Source organism: Balaenoptera physalus (assembly GCF_965194825.1).
Source record: "Balaenoptera physalus genome assembly, chromosome: 9".
Classification (NCBI taxonomy): domain Eukaryota; kingdom Metazoa; phylum Chordata; class Mammalia; order Artiodactyla; family Balaenopteridae; genus Balaenoptera; species Balaenoptera physalus.
In genome coordinates, this window is record NC_138888.1 from 101,536,558 (window position 1) to 101,562,860 (window position 26,303).

Sequence of the window (26,303 nt, forward strand, 5' to 3'; positions counted from 1 at the left end):
CTTGACCGCGCGCGGGGCCCTCGGAGGCGCAGCGGAGACCGCGCGCGGCTGCAGCACCGCCAGCACTGAGCGCCCTGCGAGTGGGGACGGGGGACGCCTCGCTGCCCTTATTAGTCTCTCCCCGTGTGACCCTCCCCCTCGGCGAGGACCGAGGACTCCGCCAACTCAGGCCCAGGTTTTCCTGCATTACAGCCACGTCGCCCTACACCCGGGAGTTGTGCCTTTCGGGTTTCTGTTTTATTCGCTGGTTCCCAGATAGAAGGACGGGTGGATGCAAAGGCTTCAGAGTTTCTCACTCCTGATTACGAAGTGTCATCAAAGTATTGCATGCGGCGAGCACGCACAGGTAGAGAATTGGCTTTTTAACAGTTGAGCTACAGAAGGGCATCGCTTACGTTTCAGTTTGTGCTTTTCCGTCAGTTTAGATGAATTTGGTCAGCAGAGCCCGCCAGCCTTTAATCAGGCTCATGTGCACAGGCTTGCGTGACACGGTTTTGTCTCAGAGTACACAAAACTATTTTGTGATTTTAAATATTATATCTTTCTATGGATTGGTACTGCAGATCCTGGGTTTTGAACGCTTTGGGATCCCTTAGAACCTGTGAAGGTGACATTTTTCTGCAGATCAGTGTGTGGGGATGTGTGTGTAGAGAAAGTATATATGACGGTATGTATGTATACTTGTAGGTATATATACATATTGCATAGACATATAGATATATAGATATATAGATATTTGAAAGAAAAGTAGGACCATTATAGAATTCAGAAAAGTAAGTCAGGCATTAGAAAACAGATAACTTGGTTTAACATTCAGTATTGACACAGTTGGCGAAATTGGATAAATTATAATATTGATCCATACTGGTGGAAATCATTAAGCTTAAAAGTTATCTTAAACCATAGCAATAGGCTTCACAAACGTCTGGGCTCACAGATCAGGAAATAAAATCAGGCTGGCAAAAAATTTTAAATGTTAAAACAAATTGTTAGAAGACAGCTCATTTCCACTTCACTGAAGTGAAACTGTGAAAGAGTCGACTGGTAGTTTTTAAACCTGTCTTTCATCCTGATCAAAATCCCTGTGGTTTTAGAGTCTTGCATCCATAGTGATGCAAACCGTGTTTACAGGTCAGGACTTAAAACCTCCTGATGTGTTTTCTTCTCCTGTGATTTTCATCACTGGTTTTTGGTTGACTGTGGAAAGAGGCCAAGGAGGGAGGATGTTACATGAGTCACACTGCTCAGATGGCCATTGAAAACCAGGGTTCCCATACCTGCATCAGACTTGTGGTGACCTTTCCCTACTTTTTAAAATAGTATTACCCCTCTTTGAATATTTTTTCCTCTCAAAGCAATTGTACTTTACCTTTTAATTGAAATGAAAGCATCCAGGTTTTATTTCTCCCATAGACAATTAACTTTACGTTGACATTTAATTAGTACTATTTAAAATAAGCCTTTAAAACTACCTAACAGGAAGCCTGAAATTTTGCTTCTAATTTGTGCTTTAATACAAGTAAATCATCTTCATGTTAGCGTTATTTTCATAAATATTTTAATAATTTCATAATCTTTAAGAGGTTTTGGAACCAGCCAAACACTGTAATATTTTTGTTTCTCCGGAATTGCTCATTTTCCTACTCAAAGTATTGAACTAGATAAGAGTTTGGAAGAAAGTGAAAAATAAAGAAATACAATTAAAAATTATTATCTACTGCTTCCTTTGCCCCTAGATACACCAGTATCTCTAGATCAGTAAATCCTCCTGTGTTTTGCTTTCAGGAAAGCGTCTGAATGTGGGCTGGCTTCATGATCACGAACTATCAGATCCCTGCGATTTGGTCCTTTATCCAATTCCTTTCACTGAATTTTAAAGTGACTTCAAGTAGCGAGATCTCCTAACCAAGCACATTTTATTTATCTAACCCCAGTACTGTTATAAACTATGCATTTTACCACTTGCTTCTGAAGCTACTGCTGGTGAAGGAACATCTGAAAATTACAGGGGAATGTGACAGGACTTTGAATTCTGGCAAACAGCTCGGAGGGCTTCTAACGCCCAGTTTAGCTGTACGCATGTGTGACAAAAAAAAAAATTTTAAGATTTCAAAAACAAACAGTTTTCAACATTTATGGCCCATGGGAGACATGCTTAACCAGTATTTTTTATGCCTTAAGAGGGCTAAATTCCATTTGAAATGCAGTTTTAAAAAACTGTTCCATATTTTTAATGCCCCACCTACATAATTTAAACATTTAAATTAACACTGAACCATATTTTGATAATTGCCCCATAATAAATTTAAAGAATGCGTGTTTTCTAAGCCTCGCTTCTCAATCGCTTCTGTTTTAACATGGCCATTTCTTTTTCCTTTTCTTCGTTTTTGTGTACTTCTGTACTCCCAGCCATGTTGCTTTACTTTTTGCCTTTTGTAATTTCTTTCACTTCCCCCCCCACTTCATAGTTTCCATTTTCCAAGAAGAAAGAATTTCAGCATTGCCCCCAGCTAACTTCTTAGTTAACAAGCCATAAGAGTGCCCATTCTTTACTGAATGGAGGGGTACAGGCGTACATGACTCCTATACAGACCCCATGGAAATTCTTCAATGCATCCATAGAGGAGGAACAGACGTCACTGTCAGCTGTAATTACCAACTCTGACTTGTCATCAAGAGCACGTACTTCCCTTTCTATTCCTTTTTAGGCTGGTCCTGTGTCTCGTATTCGTATCATACAAGTAAGGGTAAAAAGAAAGTAGTCTTATTAGTTCAAAATGTTTAGTAATTGGCGAAAGTAAGTTAGGGCACTTTAAATTTTTAAATGCTATTTTTACCATTGTTTCAAAAAATAATTGTCCTCATAGAGAAAATAATATTCCACTGGTGGTTGCTATGTTTGCTTCCGTTCCTGGAAGACGTCTAGCTCCTGACATTGACTCAGCTTAGAAATGAGAGGAAGAGGTGATCATGGATCTGACTTTCACTTAGGTTATTAGACCCTTTTCCTAGGGATCGGTGACGCTGAAAGGAAATATGTTAAAAGACAAATGCCTGACTGGAGAAAATGTTTATTACTACACACCCAGCTCTCAAAAATCATTTTCTAAAAAAGGAGAGAGATATGTATCCCAATTTTAAAAAAATAAGCAAAAATGTAAAGAGGCAATTCACAAAGGAAATACAAATGGTCAGTGAACACATGAAAAAATATTCAACTAAATTACTATGCAAAGAAGTGCAGATTGATAAAGGGGTGATTTTTCCTCCACCCATTTTGACAGGATTAATATTCTCGACATCAAAAGAAGGGGCACCAAATAGTTGCCCTTTCTAAAGGGCAAATTGGCCAAGTGTATTAAACACTATAAAAAAAATGCATGTTGAATCACTAATCATTAGAGAAATGCAAATTAAAATCATGAGGTATCACCTCACACCAGTCAGAATGGCCATCATTAAAAAATCTACAAACAATAAATGCTGGAGAGGGTGTGAAGAAAAGGGAAGCCTCTTGCACTGTTGGTGGGAATGTAAATTGATACAGCCACTATGGAGGACAGTATGGAGGTTCCTTACAAAACTAAAGATAGAACTACTATACGACCCAGCAATCCCACTACTGGGCATATACCCTGAGAAAACCATAATTCAAAAAGACTCATGTACCACAATGTTCGTTGCAGCTCTACTTACAATAGCCAGGACATGGAAGCAACCTAAGTGTCCATCGACAGATGAATGGATAAAGAAGATGTGGCACATATATACAATGGAATATTACTCAGCCATAAAAGGAAACAAAATTGAGTTATTTGTAGTGAGGTGGATGGACCTAGAGACTGTCATACAGAGTGAAGTAAGTCAGAAAGAGAAAAATAAATACCGTATGCTAACACGTATATATGGAATCTAAAAAAAAAAAAAAAAGGTTCTTAAGAACCTAGGGGCAGGACAGGAATAAAGACACAGACGTAGAGAATGGACTTGAGGACACGGGGAGGGGGAAGGGTAAGCTGGGACTAAGTGAGAGAGTGGCATGGACTTATATATACTACCCAATGTCAAATAGATAGCTAGTGGGAAGCAGCTGCATAGCACAGGGAGGTCAGCTAGGTGCTCTGTGACCACCTAGAGGGGTGGGAGAGGGAGGGTGGGACGGAGACGCAAGAGGGAGGGGATGTGGGGATATATGTATATGTATAACTGATTCACTTTGTTATAAAGCAGAAACTAACACACCATTGTAAAGCAATTATACTCCAATAAAGATGTTAAAAAAAAAAACAAAAAACAAAAAAACCCAAAAAAACAAAACAAAACAAAAAAATGCATGTTGAGTCCGCTTCATAAACTCCTCTGAAACGGTAGCTGTGGTTACTTCTGAGTTAGGATATGGGAGATTCTGATTTCTTCCTTTTGCTTGTCTGTAATGTATAAATTTTCTACAGTGAACATGTATTGCTGTTGTAATAAAAAGTACAACAAACGTGAGCAAGTGTGGTGTTTTATGTATCGCCAACAAATTAACAAAGCAGTGGGTTTAAGAGAACTGAGAAATTGGCCTTTCAGGTACCCCTTTCAATGATTACCAGCAGGAATCTTCCAGATAAAAATTAGGATGCAACTTAAAACATTTGAACTTAGCCTAGCAATTTCACTAGGAAGCAAATACTAATTAAACCATTTATTCATTCAATATGAATTTTTGAATGCTTCTTAAACTAAACACTGTAGGGAATACAAAGATAGGTTAGACATGGGCCCCACCTCCTGCGGTTTAACATTTGGTAAGAAAGAGATGTATATGTGTATAATGACGATCTGAAATAAAAATACAGAATGTAATAAGCAAAGTAGATATAAAATACTGGGGGAGTTCAAAAGAGGGGGAAACTGTATTCATATGTGAAAGCATCAGGTTCAAAAGATTTCAGTGAACAAACTTCAGTTGACCCTTGAACAGCATGGCTTGGAACTGTGTAGGTCCAATTGTACATGGATTTTTTTCCACTAAATACGTACTACAGTACTACAAAATCCCATAGTTGGTGAATCCATGGTTGCAGAACCACAGAGAGCTGACTGTAAAGTTATACTCTGATTTTCCACAGTGTAGAGGTTCAGCGCCCCTAAGTCCCTCACACCCCAACACACACATGGTTCAAGGGTCCATTTTTTGTCGTCTCAGTAAATACATTTACAAATCATCAGAGCATCCTAGTGGGCACTTTCACTAAATAATTACACGTGAAATGATGAGTTTACTATTTCTGTAATAAAGATTTGTTGAAAGAATCAACAGGGAACAAGCTCACTTCTCCCCTTGTTCAGACGAGGAAAGTGAATTGTCTTGTTTCCTACTGAACTAAATCCTTTCCCTGGAATTCGAGGCCCTAAACCGTGTAACCTCCACCTCCTCACCTCAGTTCCCTTAAATGCACATGATGCCATAACCAGGGTAATGACCTGCGACCACAGAATGAACAGCCAATGCTTTCTCACACTCTCTTGTTGTAGCCGCCAACTGAAATGCCAGATGGCTCTTGAAATCCTGCTTATTTGAGGTGTTTTCTATCACACAGTTCCTTCCCTGGCCTCTTCCCACCTAACAGACCCTCCCTGCCTCTGTACAGTGGAGCGCAATTTGCACTTTTTAATGACAGTCTACTTGACACCTTGTTTCACACACATTTCTGTATTGGGCCCTGACTTGATTGTAAACTCCTTGAGGGCTGGAACTGTGTCTTTTCCTTTTTTAAGAATGCCCGGAGCATCTAAGACAATAAATTATTTTTCCTTAGTATAATCTTCAAGTATTTCTTGAAATGAGGCCATGGGGGGTTAAGTAACTAAGGACATACAATTTTCTAATGACATCATATAGACTGAATCTCAGAGTTGGTACGGAAAAACGGTAGGTCCGTTTGGTATTTATGTCTAAGGGAATTAAATTACCATATTGCCAAAATAATCACAGGATAACTTGTTCTCATCTGTAAAAGACCCCAGCGCAGAGGCTCTGAGGACAGCAACACATCAAGACAACAGATTCTTATTAGTTGAAAATGTCCTCATCCTATGTCCTCTTCACTCTTTTTCCAAACCTAAGGGAAATTTTCATTACTGAAAATGAGAACACAACTCTGTTTAATCTCTTATTATTCTTAGAACAAGAATCTCTAATTATTCTCTAATTAAACTTCGTACTAACTCCTGATTGTTTTTAAAGAACCAATCTTATATACATCTAAAAAAATAAAAATTCAGTGCTGGAACATCGTAAATGATAGCTTGCCTAGAACATTATGTCAGATTTATGTCTATAAAATTGTGATTCTTTTCATTGTAACCTCTTTCTAGAATGTTTATTTTCAATTTAGAATTTATTTAACTTATGATTCTCATGGAATCACTTAAAAAAATCACCATGTGGGCTTCCCTGGTGGCGCAGTGGTTAAGAATCTGCCTGCCAATACAGGGGACACGGGTTCGATCCCTGGTCCAGGAAGATCCCACATGCCGCGGAGCAGCTAAGCCCGTGCGCCACAACTACTGAGCCTACACTCTAGAGCCCGCAAGCCACAACTACTGAGCCCGTGCGCCAAAACTACTGAGCCCGCGCGCCTAGAGCCCATGCTCTGAAACAAGAGAAGCCACCGCAATGAGAAGCCCGTGCACCGCAACGAAGAGTAGCCCCCGCTCACCACAGCTAGAGAAAGCCCGCGCACAGCAACAAAGACCCAATGCAGCCAAAAATAAAATAAATTAAAAAAAAAAAATCACCATGTGTGGGACTTCCCTGGTGGTCTAGTGGGTAAGACTCCACGCTCCCAATGCAGGGGGCCCGGGTTCAATCCCTGATCAGGGAACTAGATCCCGCATGCATGCCGCAACTAAGAAGTCCGCATGCTGCAACTAAGAATCCCGCATGCCTCAGTGAAGATCCTGTGAGCCACAATTAAGACCCAGCACAGCGAAAATTAATTAATTAATTAATTTTAAAAATCATCATGTGCTAGGAACGGTACTAAGTACTTTACATGTTTTATCTTTTTAAAATCATTCAACCCTATTGCCCTCTTTTTACAGCTTAGGACTAAGGCTCTGAACCAATCCCTGACAGAGCCAGTATTTGCACCCAAATACTGTCTGATTCCACAGCCCAGGCTCTCAGCCACTCTGCTCTGGCAACTTTTCTTCTGCAAACACCTGTTTGCAGCCCTACATCACCCAATAGACAGGATAAAGGGGAACTCAAGACAAAGCAGGATCCTCAAAGGTACATGGTGACAACATAATCCCCTTACAAGACAATGTGAAATAAACCTACAAGTCTCTGCTGTAAGACCGGAATCAATTTTAATTAAGAGAAAACCATGAACTAAATTGGTTGGTCTTAAAACCACTTTATTTATTCAGATGCTGTGTTGCAACACGCTTTGGTCTATGCTGACTTAAAAAGAATTCCAAGATAGTGAACTAGGCAAAGTAATAGTCAACGAAGACAAGGTAAGATGAATTTGACTAGATTCTGTTTCCTATCAAAGGTGACAGATTTACCTGCTTTTCTGATACTCAAGGACATTCTTGCTGTCAAATTATTTTACTATAAACCCATTTGTATCCATCTTTTTTTTTTTTAACATCTTTGCTGGAGTATAATTTTATCCATCTTAAATGTAAACTCTTATGTTTATAAAGCCCCTTTCAAGTAATTATGAGAAGTCATAAAACATAACTAGTGAAGGAAATAATGATAGTTCATAAATCTACACTTATTTTTAAGCACGTCAGGTGTTAACCAAACTCTACAGAATATTTTTTTTCTTTTCCTATACAGAAGAGTTCTTTATTTTTATAAAAGCCTCACAATAACTTTTAACGTTTTGATAGTCATATTAAAACCCACTCTCTTGTATCTAAAGACTTGCTTGCATGGGCTGCCAGACAGACGCTCTGTGCTGATCCTCTCCCTAACCGAGGTCACTGCTCAGCTGGTTCTGCTGTGGTGCTACCACCCAGTTTTGGCCCCAGCCTGGGGATGCTTGTTCCGTCAGGAGACAGGGACTATCTGAAGCCAAGGAAGGGTCTGTTTTCTCCATCAAGGTCAGTCTCATGTCAGTGGTTTCTGTCAGAATGGCAATCTCACGGTAGGTGACACAAATGGTCACGGGCGGCATTCAGCTTCTTTACTCCACGTATCTTTAGCTATAATAACGGATCCCAAAACTCAGTAGCTGGAAGCATAACCAATTTTTATTGCTCACGGGTCTGCTGATTGAAGTTCATTTGTCTGGGCTCGGTGTGACTGCTCTCAGCTGGGCTCTCCCCTGTGTCTGTCATCAGCTGGTGGGTCGGAGGAAGATTGGCTGGTGGTAGGTGTTTCAGCTGGGACAGGTCATCTCTCCTCTATGTGCACCCTCCAACAGGCTGGCCTGATCCAGGAGGTCACAGGGGTTCGGGACCCAGTGGAAGCTGCAAGGCCTCTTGAGCTTAAACCCAGAACTGGCCTCCATCATTTCTACCATATTCTATTGGCCAAAACAAGTCACAAAGCCAGATAAGAGTCAAGGTTCCATCCCTTGATGGGAGAAGCTTCCAAGTCACATTTCCAAGAGCACCGACATAAGAGGGTGAAGCACGTGAGTCACCGGTAGTTTTCCGTGGTTAGGAGGATGCACAAAGGGCATCTTCACTCACTCAGCCCCACCAGGGCAACATCCCACATCCTCCCCTGGATCTTTGTTGCCTCTAGAACTGCCGCTAACCAGCTACCCATGCAGCTCTGCAGACCCTGTCCCTCACTCAGCCAACCCAGCCCCTCTCACTTGGGATCTTCTTCAGAAAGTCTCACCACACCTCCAGGGAGATCGACCCAGCACCCCAAAAAGGTGAGGGGGAACAATTTGGTAGCTCTTTGCTCTCTTTCTTGCAGAGGAAGCCCTCTTTCTTCTGTAGCTCCCATGGCTTTGCTGGTGACACACTGTCAAGCCAGGTGAGCCTTCTTCAAACTGAGAAGGACCTGGGAAGCTAAGGGACCAGGGCCTTTATCCTTTTGCACCTGGCCTTGGGAATTTGGCATCTTTTTTTTTTTTTTTTTAACTGTTTGCTCTCTCTATAATAATGCGGAGGTAATGTGATAAAAAAAATTACTAGGCGAGAGTGCAAAAGACAACTATAGGTGGGATAGCCCTAGAAAGCATCTCTAAGGGGTGATATTAGAGCTGAGACGTGAATGCCAGCTGCGCAAAGATCAGAGACAGGAGAAGCCAGTGCAGAGGCTCTGGGTGGGCAGAGCTGGGCCTGTTCATGAACTTAAAAAGGCCTTCTTGCCTGGAACGGGTGGCAAAAGAGGGTGTGGTCAGAGATGCTGGGGTCCAGGGTCAAGTCCTGCAGGACCTCTTAGGCCCCAGTAAAAAGGGTGTGAGCATGGGAATGATATGAACTGATTTTTGTTTTGCAAAGACCACTCTGGCTTCCCCGTGCAGAATGGGAGAGTAGAAATGAAGACACCAGTTCCGAGGCTGTGGTATCCAGGCAAAGGATGACAGTGGCTATGATGAGGGTGGTGGTTGTAAAAGGAAAGAAGTAAACAAATTCAAGGCACATTTTAGAGGTGAACTTGACAAGACTTGCTGAAGGGTTGGATGTAGGGACTGAGGTAAACAGAGAAGCAGAGAACAAGCCTGTATTTCAGGAACACAAGAGACCTTAAACATCGCTTGGACCAATCATGTTTCTATATTCATTTTAATCAATACAATTAAATGCAAAGTTGCTTTGTTTTCAAAAGCTCATCCTTTAGGCAAAAGGGGGAAAGGGAGAACTACATAATAAATGACAGACAAGCCCTGTGTGTTGCAGTTTGTGTTTGAGTGCGGAGAAGGGGCATAAGCCCTCCTAAGCGATCCCCTGTCACATTGCTGGGGAGAAGGGGGCCAGGGGCGGGAGGAGGTGACCGAGAATCACGTGAGCTTCTCCAAGATTCAACAGATTGAAACAGCAAGTTCTGCACATGAAGACAGATTTTCCCCACAGAAGGTAACACATTAGCAGCTGTTTTGGTCCTTGAACCTGGACGGGAGTTGCTCTAGACCTGGATGACCAACCAACCACCTTGGAGAAATTGAGGGAAAAAGGAGAGAAAGAGGCAGTGGGGAAGAAGAGGGGGTGCCAGAGAGAGAGAGAGCCCAGAAACAGACTGCTTTCTTTTCATGAACCCTGATTATCATTGTGCAGCAGAGACACTTGCAGACATGCAGAAGTGAAAGGGAAAATTAAACACTGTATTTTATGGACTTGGTGAAATAAATCAAACTTAAAAATTCTGTGTTGAGCTAGTGTTTAGGTTTCCTTGCATAAGACTTGGCAGAACACTATTTTAATAATCCAGTGATTTAAATCTTGACTCTGGTTTTTTAGCTATGTAAATGGCTACGTGTGCTCACATAATTCCCTAATAAAGCGGGGAAGTTAAGTATGTGAGTGGCTGAGGGCAGGCTACTGCTCAACACAGCACCCTTGGTCATCTTAGAAGGACAGGAACCCCTACCATGTCATGTTGTGGTCAGTGGGAAAAAAATAGTAGGACGCGATTTCCTAACATTTCCTCCTTTATTTAATGATCCTTCAATATTTTGGAGGATTTATTTTGGGGAGAAAAAAGGAAATAATAACCCTGTTATGAAAAACTGGTATTCATGTAATTTTTTTTTTTAATATTGGAGTCCCATTAGGTTCATATGAGCAAGATCGAATTTAAAGTAAAAATTATTCATATTTTAATATAATTTATATATGCACATGAAAACATAATTTTGAAATGATTGACAAACAGCAAGATGTATTCTTTAAATGATCAAAAGTAAATCAATTCTTAGGCTTTTCTGTTCATCTTAATGAATCTCTTCAAGGGTATGGTCTGCAAAGAAGACTCAGATAGATACTGCCTATGACAAGGAATCTTTTCACTTTACACAGATGGGTTTGAATAGGATGACCAGATCATTTCTTTCCAAGCAGGCACATTTTCAAGAGTGAAAGGAGGCTCTATGACTATTATAACAGGACAATGGGTATAAATGCCTGTGAGACAGCCCCATATTTAGCGCATACAGTAAACAAGCAAAGTGTCGATAGAAGGACAGGACTTTACATATAGATCCTTTATATTTAGGATTGATTTCTAGGAATCAGACTGGGACTGATGTAACTATGGCCCAGTGAAAGCCCTGATCACTGTTGCAACACTGTAAGCTTTCCTAAGAGCAGTGTTAATTGGCCACCTTATCTTCAGGGCCTGAGGCTCCCTCAGTGCCTGAGCTGTGTATCTTCTCGTTCTAAAATAACTCTCCGGATGCTTGTAGGAGTTAATGTGCTTCTCTAAGCACCTTTAACCAGAACGTGACTTGTGCTGTGTTCTAAGCAAAACTGAGTCTCCTGTTTCAACATCTGTTTATTACATATTTAAGGTAAGGTTATAGCTCCTAGTACTGTTGTCCAATTTCTTCGTGGTTTTATATTGGTCCCCATATAAGTGAATTAATTAGTATCACAGGTATCTTTTTATAAATAAAATAGAAAACTTCAATCCTATAATATGTAGCCTCATGCTGTGTAAACATAATGGAATTTTAAAATGAATATGTGTATGTGTGTGTGTGTGTGTGTGTGCGTGTGTGTGAGCTTCAGAGAATGTTGAAAGCATTGTTGGGCCTTAGGAGTCCTCGTGAAGATAGATTAAATAATGGATGCATGACCTAGAGAGATCAAGTGCTATATAACACTAAGGAGAACACATGCCCAAATTGACTTCTTATAAAAAGGGGCATTTGTAAGTTGCAGCTGGCTTCGGTTAATACCTTAGTAATTTACAAGGTTGGAGCATTTGGCTTTGTGTTTTATTTGAAGATGCAAGAGAAAATAGAATCTTTCTTCATCAAATAATCAAGAGATTCTGAAGACCTAGAGCTTTATACACTGTAGGATAATACATAATATATATATATAAACACACACATATATATATTCTAATAAATATATTTTTTAATACAAAAAATATTTATTGAGCCCCTCACACTGTTTTTACTTCTTGGGATACAACCATTAACAAGACAGATAAGATTCCATGTTCCTTACATGAATTGTGATGGAAAAGTTAATTGAGATGGAGATAGCTCCAAATATTTCCATCAATACTTCTGGATTAACCAGTTGCAGATATGTTTAAGGATTCTTCTAGATGAGATGAGATGAATGCATAGCAATTTTTCATGTGCCAGTGCTATGTTCTAACTGCAAGATTAGATTTAATTTCTGTGAATAATTATCTCCTAATGGCTTAGCTGGATTGAAAACCTTCTGAAAATTCTTCACAAAATATTGTGTATTCAATATTCATTGATTCAACAAATACTTATAGAGTGCTACCACGTCTGAGGCACTGTCAAGATACAAGTGAACAAAATGAATTCTCTTCTCTCATAGGATTTATATCCCAAGGGAAGTGATGGATAGTTACTTCAGAAATTAGTGACTAATACATGTCAGATGGTGACACATGGGATGGAAGAAAATAAAGCTAGGAAGGAGATATTGCCAGGGTGGGTGCTGAGGCTAAGGCAGGGCCTGTGTTACTCTTTCATAAAGAGAGGTCAGAGGCCTCACTGGAATGGTAACATTTGAACAGAAACCTGAAAGAAGGAAGGGAGTGAATTATGGAGACACAGCAGGTAGACTGGAGACATTCAGGCAGAAGGAAAAGTTCGTGCAAGAGTCCTGAGTTAGGAATGTGCTTAATGTATTCAAGAAAACCACAATTGCCAGAGATGCTGAGGACGAGGAGGGAGATGGGGGCTGGGGTCTGAGAGCTGAGCTGCCTCTAATTGCTGCGTGTAGCCAACCTAGACAGGAGACGCTGGCAATAGAAAGGTGCTCATTGGGAGAACAGTGGACACGTTAGAAGCAACTGCTCAACTCTCCTTTAGTCTGTTTATCCTATTAAATTCTTTCTAGGCTTTTCCTTTCTCATCCTTGTGATAAAAAATATGTCAGCTTCAGGGTTACGGGCATAAAATGAGATTTCTGAAATAACTTTGCTCTCCTGAGGGCATTTTTTTGGCAAACAATACAGCATGCACTCACTGAAGTGTCATTCAAAAAATAATTTATGAAAACTAATGCAAGAACATTTATTCCCAATTCTGGAAATCAATGGTCTGTTAAGTTACTAGACAAATGAAAGATTTTCTGGCCTATCTTCTGTATGTGTAGCTGTGTATATGTAATATGTATATTTGTATTTTTAAAAATCTATTTCTAGTACATGAAGAACCTAGCCCTAACTCAAATTGTATAAAATCTTTAAATACTCTCATTGGCAGGTGGGTTATGGATTGGTGGGGAAGATATTGGATACTTTCTTACAAGTTTAGAAAAAGTATCAATACCAAAGAAGAGGAAAAAAATAAAACCTCCAGAAGCAAGGAATAGTTCTCTCTTTTAGGTATGTTAATATATATCTTCATCTATCTATCTATGTCTATATAACTAGGTTCATATATTTTTAATTGCCTATGAAAAGACATTTTTTCTGTCCTTATGCTTTTTATGTCCCTATGATGCTTGGGCATCATAGTGTAATGATTAAAGGCTTTGGGGTCAGACATACCTGAGTCTGGATTCCATCTTTGCCACGTTCAGGTAGGGAACATAATCTCACTCTAAATGCCTGCCTCACAGAGAAACTGTACGTGTTATCTGACATAATATGTATGGAACATTCAGAACAGTATCTAACATGCAGGAATTGCTCAGTTGAGTGTAGGGATTCTCACTTCTTAACTCCTCCCTCTTCTTTCGGTTCCTATGTTCAGTCAATCACCATTTTTCACCCTTCAAGGGAAAGGCTGAGTTTTATCACTTTATCTGTATTTCTTTTTTTTTTAATTAAAAAAAAATTTATTGAAGTATAGTTGACTTACAATGTTGTGTTAATTTCTGCTGTACAGCAAAGTGACTCAGTGAACATATATATATTCTTTTTCATATTCTTTTCCATTATGGTTTATCACAGGATACTGAATATAGTTCCCTGTGCTATACAGTAGGACCTTGTTGTTTATCCATCCTATATGTAAGAGTTTGCATCTGCTAATCCCAACCTCCCAATCCATCCCTCCCCCACCCCCCTCCCCCTTGGCAACCACAAGTCTGTTCTCTATGTCTGTGAGTCTGTTTCTGTTTCATAGATAGGTTCACTTGTGTCATACTTTAGATTCCACATGTAAGTCTTTTGTCTGTATTTCTAATACAATTAACTCAATCACTCATTTAATCATCCAACCAGTACTTATTGAGTGCTCCAGGCACTGTACTGGGAAACAAAGAGAGCACTGAAAAAGACAGAGAATTGTCATAAGACTTTCAGTCTAAATAGTACTGCCTTGAGTACTAAATTCAGATCAAATATCCCCTCAGTATCTAGCACAGTGCCAAACATGAGAGCATTCCAAAATAACCCTAGACTTAGTCTTGCAGAATTAGAGAAGTACCTAGAGATAATCCTGTATAAACCCCTTACTTTTAAATAAAAGTTTGTGGCTAAGCACAGCTTAATATTGTAAGGTGACTCTTCAAGGAGTATGAACAAAGTAGTTTTGTTTATCACATTAACAGACCTCTTTATTTAGTAGATGAGAAACAGTGACATTAGGACTTCATATTTTCAATGCTAGAAACGTTGTTAGAATCAGAGGTGGGACTGGCAGACACTGTTAAACACATGAACTTTAATTTAACTATGAATAACATGGCCAAGAAATTAAATGAAAAGATGGAGAATTTTTAACAAAAACTTAATTTAATGAAAAAGAATCAAGTGGAAATTCTAGCTGTTAAAAAAAACACAATATAATTTAAGTAAATAAATGGGTATAACAGTAAATTGGACACAGTAGAAGAAAAGGTTGGTGAAACTGGAACAAAAGTCAGTAGAAATAACTAGCTGGAAGTATGAAGACCAATGAGTAGAAAATAGCCAGAAGATCATCTGGACAAAGTGAAATATCTACATGTGTGTAATTAGAGTCCCTGAAGGAGAGGATGTAGACAATAGGTTGACAGTACATTTGAAGAGATAATGGTCAATATTTTCCCCAAGATTGATGAAAGACATGAAGCTACAAATTCAAGAAGTGCTATAAATCTAAATGGGATAAATGCAAAGAAAACAACATCTATGAACATAATACTAAAGCTGCAGAAAATTAGTAGCATTTGGAGAAAAAAAGAGACATTTTCAAAGGAGCAGCATAAGATTTACAGCTTAATTCTCAAAAGAAATAATGCAAGACAGAGGCAATGAAATGAAGCCTTTAAAGTATTAAAAAGAAATAACTGCCAATCTAAAATTTCAGACCCCAAAATTATCTTTAAAGCAAAGAGAAAATAAAAGCATATCCAGATAACAAAAGTAAGCTATTTCATCACCAACACGTCCTAAAAGAAAACACTAAATGTAGTTTTTCAGACAAAAGTAAAATAATTCTAAATGTCAGCACAAAATTTCAAGAAAAAAGGGAAATCAAAGGAAAGGATAAACAAATGGATAAAGCAAAACAGATTTTGACTGACAAAACCAAATGTAATGAATTTTTGAATTTAAATTATATGTACAATTATATATATATTTATCATGGAAATAAATGCTTGATTAATCTGAAGAAGGCAAGAATAAAGGACATAAGGTTTAGAAAGAAAATGTAGAACTCTCATGTTTCATAGATAATGTGTCGAATAATAGAAAATTAAAAAGGGGCTTCCCTGGTGGCTCAGTGGTTGAGAGTATGCCTGCCAATGCAGGGGACGTGGGTTCGCGCCCTGGTCTGGGAGGATCCCATATGCCGCGGAACAACTGGTCCCGTGAGCCACAACTACTGAGCCTGCGTGTCTGGAGCCTGTGCCTCGCAACAAGGGAGGCCGCGACGGTGAAAGGCCCGCGCACCGTGATGAAGAGTGGCCCCGCTTGCTGCAACTAGAGAAAGCCCTCACACAGAAACGAAGACCCAACACAGCCAGAAATAAATAAATAAATAAAATGCTAGCTTAACTCCTAGAGAGTTTCATTATATAAAAAAAAAAGAATTTTAATACTACTAGAATTAGTAAGAGAATTCAGCAATGTTATAGATCAGTATATAAATATTATCTCTATTTCTTTACTAGCAATGTTTAATTAGAAAATGAAATTTTCTTTTTTAAAAAACCATTTACAACAGCAATAAAAACAAAATAAAAGGAATAATTTTAATAAGGTTGTGTGACTTCTACACAGAAAAGTATAAAATGTTATAGAGGTCATTTTAAATAACTAAATAAGTGGATGCATTTACTATGTTTGTGATTTGGTAAATTTGCTATTGTAAAGTTACCAGTTTCCCACAGATTAATCCATTTCAATGCTATACCAATCAAAATATCAGAAGTTATTTTTAAAGTATGTATCAATCAACAAGTAGATTCCAAAATTTTTCAATTTATTTTCAATAAATAATGCAAAGGTGCATGTCCTACATGACACCATATTTTTAAAAAAACTCAATTCCAACTGGATTACTGATGTAAAAGTAAACATAAAAGCACAACTTTACAATATAATATAGCAAAGTATACTCACTAACTGATGATAAAAAACATTTTAAAATAGAACCCCAAAAATATGCTAATCATAAAATGAGTGAATTTGCTTTATATTTAATGTAACTTTTCATTAAAAATTTTTTCTCTCAAATTAGTTTCTCTATATTTTTTACTACACAGTGCTTTACACAAAATATATATTGTTGAAAATCTTGTTGAGTGTTGATTATTTAATCTTATGCTTTTGTTTAGTGACTCTTTTTTCTATAACTTTTCCATAACTCATGAAATATTTTAAGCATGTAAAAACTTTTAAAATGCATTATTTATATTCTTTTTTATAAGCTCCCCTGCTGGATAGTAATGCTCCATTTCCATATCATAATGGCAACAATATTTTGAAAGAAATCTGAAACTAACTATCTTTTTACGCTCATTATCTATAAACTGTAGATCACAGAATTTTAGAGTTTGAAAGACTGGAATAAAGGGATTGCATTGGATAACGTCTGCAGTGAAGAAAACTAGAGTCCAGAGATGTTCAGATCCATCAGCAACACAATTACTGTCACAGCCAAGAGAGTAGGCAGGGTTTTTCTCACCCAGAATGATGTTTTCTTTCTTTATACATTTTAGCCATTAGTAAAAATTCCTAACTACATAGTGGGTATTTGGAAAACAGAAAAATAATGCCTGAGACTCCTACTATTCTGACGTAAGCATATTTTAGATATATACTTGTTATTAGATATAATAATAACATACCTAAAATCTTTAAGTGGATTTTATTCTTTAAGCATGAAGACAAACATTTTGTTTTGGTTCTAATAACCTATATTCACAATGCCTGCATAATATTCAGATGATTATGATTAGATGTAATTAATCATTCTCCCACTTTGGAATGTTTAGGTGGTTTCACCTTTTTTAGGGCTAAAAACCATGATGAACATGTTTATGAATCTAGAGTTTTCTACATTTGAGGTTATGTATTTTCTTAGGTTATTTGTTCACAAATTTCTACCTTCTCATGACTCTTGATATATACTGCAAAATTACAAAAAAGCTTACAAAATCACCAGCAATATATAACATGCTGTTTCAATAGTGAGAAAGGGTCCTTTTTTTATTTATACAAATCATTTATATGATTTGTCTTCACTGAAAATAAACATTTTCCACATATTTCTTTTTGTTTTTCCTTTTTTGTAAATTTTCTGTCCCTATCATTTTCCTTTGTAAATATGTACTTTAGAGTTTTTTGTGCCCCATGTATTACCTACCTATTGATCAATTGATCAATCGATCAATCTATCTTCTATAAATAGGATATTAATTCTGTATCTGTTATATTTGCTAAGAATTTTTTCTACTTTCTTCTTTAACCTCTACTACTATTTCCATTACAAAATAATCGGGTTATTTAAAAAATTATAAGCTTTCCTAAATCTACCGAGAAGAAAGGGTAACTAATCACTCGTATGGCTAGTAGATTTTCCTTCTTTTTCTTACGTTAGACAATGATCTGAAGGTGTTTTTGAGTGCTCCTTTTCATTATGAAGGTATCATTCTTCAATTGGGTCATAGTAGGGTTTATGAGGCTCAAGTTTAGCCTTCTATGGCTTTAACATCACACAGAGTTCCCAGGCAAATGTCCATGGGGATATTAACTGGTCCGAAAACTAATTCTTTTTTTGTGCATCAGGATTGCAAATTTATATATTCCACAATTTGGATGTGCATATAAATGTAACTCCATTTCTCTGCAACTGATCTAATCTTCATGACCCTACCTACTCACTCACTAGGAAGAAGGATTGAAATACCAAATTTATCCCCATCTGACTCAAATATTAGGGCATCCAATGATCTGGACAGATTATTAGCATAATCCTAAAGTAACCCTGCAACAATGCCTCATTCTCCATCCCCTGTTTCTCTTCAAGGTGGCATTTGGATGTGTAGGAGGGAAGTGTAAATCACTGCATGGCATTGGGGGAGGGGGAGGGCCAGCCTCAGGGCCAGCCTCATGCTGGTCCTGTGATATGCACTAACTGGCCAACCACGAACATTTGATTGTCATTTATTGATTGTGATACTAAAAACTTTTTTAAAACCGGCACGACAAGGACACCTAAGAAAACAGACGCTGGCTATAAACAACAAGTACAGTCATACTACGCATGCTGGATGAATCACAGCTCTGCACCTGCTGTGTCTGATGCTAATAAACCCCTGTCTATCCCCTCTCAGCTCAGTCAGGATCCTTTGGCTTCTTGCAGCTGACTAGGTCTCTCCAGTCTGGTACTAGAGATCGCTGTCCTGCCTTTGACTCCCCAGTTCCCCGCACAGCCCTGGACAAAGGGGCAGGCTTCCACTACATACTAACCTCTTCCTTCCAGAGAAGGCCTCTCCCTTCCTCTATCTCTTTGCCTGGAGCTATGATGGTGACCTTCATGTTGGGAGAGAAAACCAGCTTACCAATAAGGAAAAAACTCAGGAATTTGTTTTAAAAATAGGTTATACTTGTATCATATGCAATGACAAAACAAGAAAAGGGTTTTATAGAAATACTACAATAATAGAGCTTAAGGTATGCTTTAAAATAATGGATTAAGGTACTTAAAATCCTTGCTTCCTTCACGTTGACCCGAAGCAAGAGATAATTCCTTGTAAGCTTGCTTCCAGATGCTCTATCTGTCCTTCATTCTGATACCATAAAAATCAAGATGAACACACAGTCTCACTGTTAGTCATTTCAAACTCAAATCAAGTATCATATTAGGAAAAGACAATGAGTCAGCAGAAGTCATCAAGCAGTAAGTGGACCAAAAAGCCCTACATTTGAGAGTATGATAGACATTTATTGTTTTTTCCTATTTAGCATCTTTCTTTGGTAATATTGTATGGTTTTCCTCCTAGGAGCCACCTCTTGCTCATGGACAGTCTATGTGGCTTGGCTGAAACTGACAGCTTTGTGACCTCCCTGGACACAATGAGAGTATTTCTCCTCCCTTGCTTCAAGGATGTGTGCATGGTCCAAGTCACCCCAGGATACCTAGAGCTCGACTTTTATTGGAACTACTGAGGAAAGAACTCTAGTTCTAACAGTGAACCTAGAGCTTCTGGAGGCCACCTTATGTCGATGACTTGCTTGAAGATTATAACCAACACAACGCAAATGATAGCTGGGAAATGAGTGGGAGATCTCTTGAGCATCTTAATTTAGCAGTCCCCAAAGTAGAACCTAACCCGCAAGTTTTCCATGATGTTAGTCAATGAATTCCCTTTTCTGTTTTAGTCGATTTGAATTTAAATTTATATTACTCATAAACAAACAAACAAAAAAACCTGCTGAATAATGTAGAACTGCAATGCTTCTACTTTATACCACACCATTGCCAAGAATTTATCTGCCTCTCTTATAGTTTAAGTTCTTTCCAGAGGACTAAATTTAGATTTATAAGGAAATGTTTTATATGCCGTTGCTCCACGTAAGAGAAATAGAGTTTCTGTTTACTGTCTCTCAAGAGATATCATTGTAATTTGGTAAAGAATAGTGCCTTGCAAACTGTGCATGTATAACAATTAAAAACAAACAAAGAAAAAAGCAAGCAGTAACAATTTGACCAGAAATTACATATTAACCTCTTCCAGCCATGTCATTTCAAGTGCCAAAAGGCAATTCTTTTGCTACTTCAAATGTAAATGAAAGTCTAGGGAGAGAAATTCCAACATTACCAGGAATAATTAACTACAATATTTTAAATATGATGGTAAAATGTAAATTATATCTAAAATATGTGATTGCAGACTGATGGATGACTTGAAAGCCTTTAGTAATATTTTGCTGACAAATTATTTTAAATATTATTCTAGGGCATTTTTGTATATTCCTAGAAGACTATGGACCAAACTTATCAACTTTTAACAGCAGAAACAACTTTTAACTATTATAAAAATGGCCTTTGTCTATATTAGAGTTTCTACAGATTCTGCAAAAGTCAAGATTTTCATTTTCAATAATACCATCATAAAGACATGTGGGTCCTCCAGATCATAGACATAACTACAAGCAAAATGTTAGGGTTCTGGAGTATCTCAGAAATAATTATATTTCTCTTAAAAATAGACCATGCTTTCTACCTTTGGGGTTTGTTTTTTGTCAGAGTGGGTTGGGGAGATAGTGTATCATTACCAAAAATTTTTTCGCATTCACCATGTAATTGTAACATGTACATTATGTATTGAACCACGTACACTCTGCTTTGAAAATTAGATATGCTTGACCTTTTCAAAGTCAGCTTTGTGCAAAACAATTCTGAGTAGTCTCATTAGGAACAAAAAAGAAATTTTCATAGCTCCTTATTGCTATTTATATTATTGAAATTAACCAAAGAAATCAAAGTTTTAATAAAATGGAGACTGAGTATGCTATCATCAAAATTTTAATATGAGAAAGCTAGTAGCTTTATAAAAATAAACCAAGTTTGAAACTCAGTCTTTTATTATTTCAAGAACTATATATATAAACTTGGACTAAACACTGAATGTCTGAATTCATTAAGAAAGAAACACACTGCTTTCTTTTTACTCCATGTAATTCAGTTGGCAATTTATGATCAACAATAGCCTTGTATCTTTCTTTAATAAAAATTAACTGTCAGAGTTGGAACTTTCTTTTCATGAATAATTGACATAAACCACTTTGTGACTTACAAGTTATATTCTATTGATGCAGCACAATAAATACTACCTCAAATTTTAAGCTTTCTTTAAAAGGAAAACATTTAGAAGACACAATAAAATATAGCATTTTTATTTGTATGGGTTTTTTTGTGTGTGTTTTAAACACTATGCTGAAACTTTTAATAAAAATAAATCTACCCGATTGGTTTATATCCAAGTCAAAATGTTAAATGAAACAAAACATTTCAAACAAAACTTGTTTCTTTGGCTGCACTTTTAGCAAAAGTGTAAAGTGAGGATCTTTATCTATTTGTCTAAGATGTTGTTGACAGCATTTTTTTTTTTTTAGTCTACAGAAATTTTCCTGATGTCACCCAAACCTCTTTGACTTACAGGAAGCTCTCTATCAATGCATAAAGAGCAGGGATCTGGGGATACCCCCTCACTGACACGACTGCTCTCTTCCCTATGTACCCTCTTGGTATTATGTTTACTTTCTTTTGTAATGTTATTGCATCCTTTTTATTTATTTTTTTAAATTAATTTTTATTTTATATTGGGGTATAGTTCATTTACAATGTTGTCCTAGTTTCAGGTGTACAGCAAAGTGATTCAGTTATACATGTACACATATTCACTCTTTTTCAGATTCTTTTCCCTTATAGGTTATTACAGAATATTGAGTAGAGTTCCCTGTGCTATACAGTAGGAACTTGTTGATTATCTATTTTATATACAGTAGTGTGCACATGTCAATCCCAAACTACTAATTTATCCCTCCTTCCCATGTTTCCCCTTTAATAACCATAAGTTTGTTTTCCAAGTCTGTGAGTCTGTTTCTGTTTTGTAAATAAGTTCATTTATATCATCTTTTTAGATTCCACATATAAGTGATATCATATGATATTTGGCTTTCTCTGACTTACTTCAATTAGTATGATAATCTCTAGATCCATCAATATTGTTGCAAAAGCATTATTTCATTCTTTTTTATGGTTGAGTAGTATTCCATTGTATATATGTATCACATCTTCTTTAACCATTCCTCTCTTGATGGACATTTAGGATGTTCCATGTCTTGGCTATTGCAAATAGTGCTGCAATAAACATTGGGGTGCATATATCCTATCAAACCATGTTTTCCTCTGGATATATGCCCAGGACTGGGATTGTTGGATCATATGCTAGCTCTATTCTTAGTTTTTTAAGGAACCTTCATACTGTTCTTCATAGTGGTTGTACCAATTTACATTCCCACCAAGAGTGTAGGAGGGTTCCCTTTTCTTCACACCCTCTCCAGCATTTATTGTTTGTAGATTTTTTCATGATGGCCATTCTGACTAGTGTGAGGTGATACCTCATTACAGTTTTGATTCACATTTTGCTAATAATTAGTAATGTTGAGCATCTTTTCATGTGCCTGTTGGCCATCTGTATATCTTCTTTGGAGAAATGTCAATTTAGGTCTTCTGCCCATTTTTTGAATGTGTTGCTTGTTTATTTGATATTGAGCTGCATGAGCTGTTTGTATATGTTGGAGATTCATCTTTTGTCAGTTGCTTAGTTTGCAAATATTTTCTCCCATTCTGTGGGTTGTCTTTTCATTTTCTTTATGGTTTACTTTGCTGTGCAAAAGCTTTTAAGTTTAATTAGGTATGATTTGTTTACTTTTGTTTTTATTTTCATTAATCAAGGAGGTGGATCCAAAAAGATATTGCTGCAGTTTATGTCACAGAGTTTTCTGCCTATGTTTTCCTCTAAGAGTTTTATAGTATCCGGTCTTACATTTAGGTTTTTAATCCATTTTGAGTTTATTTTTGTGTATGGTGTTAGAGAATGTTCTAATTTCATTCTTTTACATGTAGCTGTCCAGGTTTCCCAGAACTGTTTATTGAAGAGACTGTCTTTTCTCCATTGTATATTCTTGCCTCCTTTGTTGTAGATTAATTGACCATAGGTGTGTGGTTTTATTTCTGGGTTTCTATACTGTTCCATTGATCTATATTTCTGTTTTTGTGCCAGTACCATATTGTCTTGATTACTGCAACTTTTTAGTTTAGTTTGAAGTCAAGGAGCCTGTTTCCTCCAACTCTGTTTTTCTTTCTCAGGATTGTTTTGGCTCTTCAGGGTCTTTTGTGTCTCCATACAAAGTTAAAAATTTTTTGCTCTTGTTCTGTGAAAAATGCCATTGGTAATTTGATATGGATTGCATTGAATCTGTAGATTGCCTTGGGCAGTATAGTCATTTTGACAGTATTGATTCTTCCAATATAAGAACATGGTTTATCTTTCCATCTGTTTGTGTCATCTTTGATTTCTTTCATCCACATCTTATAGTTTTCAGAGTACAGGTATTTTGCATCTTTAGGTAGGTTTAACCCTAAGTATGTTATTTTTTTATTGCGATGGTGAATGGGAGTGTTTTCTTAATTTCTCTTTCTGATCTTTCATTGTTAGTGTATGGAAATAGATTTCTGAGTATTTATCTTTTATCCTGCTACCTTACCAAATTCTTTAATGAGCTCTAGTAGTTTTCAGGTAGCATCTTTAGGATTTTCTATGTATAGTATTATGTCATCTGCAAACAGTGACAATTTTACTTCTTTTTTACCAATGTGGATTCCTTTTATTTCGTTTTCTTCTCTGATTGCTGTAGCTAGGACTTCCAAAACTATGTTGAATAAAAGTGGTGAGAGTGGACATCCTTGTCTTGTTCCTGATCTTAGAGGAAATGCTTTCAGCTTTTAACAGTTGAGTATGATGTTAGTTGTGGGTTTGTCATATATGACCTTCATTATGTTGAGGTAGGTTTCCTCCATGCCTACTTTCTGGAGAGTTTTTATGATAAATGAGTGTTGAATGCATCTATTGAAGTGATCATATGGTTTTTAACTTCAATTTGTTAATGTGGTGAATCACACTGATTGATTTGCAGATATTGAAAAATCCTTGCATCCTTGGGATAAATCCCACTTGATCATGGTGTATGATCCTTTTAATATATTGTTTGTTTTCATTTGTTAATATTTCCTTGAGGATTTTTGCATCTATGTTCATCTGTGATATTGGCCCGTAATTTTCTCTTTTTGTGGTATCTTTGTCTGGCTTAGGTATCAGGGTGATGGTGGCCTCATAGAATGAGTTTGGGAGTGTTCCTTCCTCTGCAGTTTTTGGAATAGTTTCAGAAGGATGGGTGTTAACTCTTCTATAAATGTTTGATAGAATTTACCTGTGAAGCCGTTTGGTCCCGGATTTTGTTTGCTGGAAGTTTTTTAATCACAGTTTTAATTTCAGTACTTGTGATTGGTCTGTTCATATTTGCTATTTTTTCCTGGTTCTGTCTTGGAAGATTGTAACTATCTAAGAATTTGTCCATTTCTTCCAGGTTGTCAGTCTTATTTGCATATAGTTCCTTTTAGTTGTCTCTTATGATTCTTTGTATTTCTGTGGTGTCAGTTGTAACTTCTCCTTTTTCATTTCTAATTTTATTGATTTGAGCTCTTTTGCTTTTTTTCTTGATGAGCCTGAAAAAAGTTTATCAATTTTGTTTATCTTTTTGAAAAACCAGCTTTTAATTTCATTGATCATTTCTATTGTTTTCTTCATCTCTATTTCATTGATTTCTGCTCTGATCTTTATGATCTCTTTCATTCTACTAACTTTGGGTTTTGTTTGTTCTTCTTTCTCTAGTTGCTTTCAGTGTAAGGTTAGGTTTTTTATTTGAGATTTTTCTTGTTTCCTGTGTAAGATTGTAGTGCTATAAACTTCCCTCTTAGAGCAGCTTTTACTGCATCCCAAAGGTTTTGGACCATCATGTTTTCATTTTCATTTGTCTCTAGGTATTTTTTAATTTCCTCTTTGATTTCCTCAATGATCCATTTGTTGATTGGTAGCATATTGTTTAGCCATCAATTGTTTGTGTTTTTTACAGTTTTTTCCTTTTATTTCCAGTTTCTCTTGATTTCTAATTTCATAGTGTTTTGGTCGAAAAAGATGCTTGATATGATTTCAGTTTTCTTAAATTTACAGAGGTTTGCTTTGTGGCACAGCATGTGATCTATTCTGAAGAATGCTCCATATGCACTTGAGAAGAATGTGTATTCTGCTGCTTTCAGATAGAATGTTCTATAAATATCAATTAAGTTCATCTGGTCTAGTGTGTCATCTAAGGCCTGTATTTCCTTATTGATTTTCTGTCTGGATGATCTGTCCATTGATGTAAGTGGGGTGTTAAAGTCCCTCACTATTATTGTGTTACTGTCGATTTCTCTTTTTATGGCTCTTAGCATTTGTTATATATTGAGGTGTTCTTATGTTGGGTGCACATATATTTACACTTGTTATATCTTTTCTTAGATTGATCCCTTGATCATTATGTAGTGTCCTTCTTTGTCTCTTGTAACAGTCTTTATTTTAAAGTCTATTTTGTCTAATGTAAGTATTGCTACTCCAGCTTTCTTTTGATTTCCATTTGCATGGAATACCTTTTTTCATCCCCTCACTTTCAGTCTGTATGTGTACCTAGATCTGAAGTGGGTCTCTTGTAGACAACATATGTATGGGTTTTGTTTTTGTATCCATTCAGCCAGTCTATGTCTTTTGGTTGGAGTATTTAATCTATTTACATTTAAGATAATTATTGATATGTATGTTCTTATTGATAGTTTGTTAATTGTTTAGGATTTGTTTTTGTTGGTCTTTTTTCTTCTCTTCATCTTTGTTCTCTTGTCTTGTGATTTGATGACTAACTGTAGAGCTGTGTTTGAATTGCTTTTTCTTTTTGTGTGTGTGTATCTATTGTAGATTTTTGGTTTGCAGTTACCATGAGGTTTTAACATAGCAGTCTATATATATATAATATATATGTATATTATATATATATATATATATATGATTGTTTTAAGTTGCTGGGCTTTTAATTTCAAATGCATTTCCAATATCCTGCATTTGTACTCTCCTCTTCTCATGATTGC

General features: G+C 36.9%; 2 protein-coding genes across 4 annotated transcripts in view; both read right to left on the bottom strand.

The window, feature by feature from the left end:
* COL19A1 (collagen type XIX alpha 1 chain) overlaps positions 1 to 26,013 on the bottom strand; it is a 398,856-nt gene extending 372,843 nt beyond the window's left edge. For all 3 annotated transcript variants that reach the window (XM_082474165.1, XM_082474166.1, XM_082474164.1), the window contains exon 1: positions 1 to 26,013. The gene's annotated coding sequence lies outside the window, so the exon portion shown is untranslated.
* Positions 1 to 26,303, bottom strand: part of LOC309666628 (uncharacterized protein) — a 119,888-nt gene that overhangs the window by 57,791 nt on the left and 35,794 nt on the right. The window lies entirely within an intron of this gene.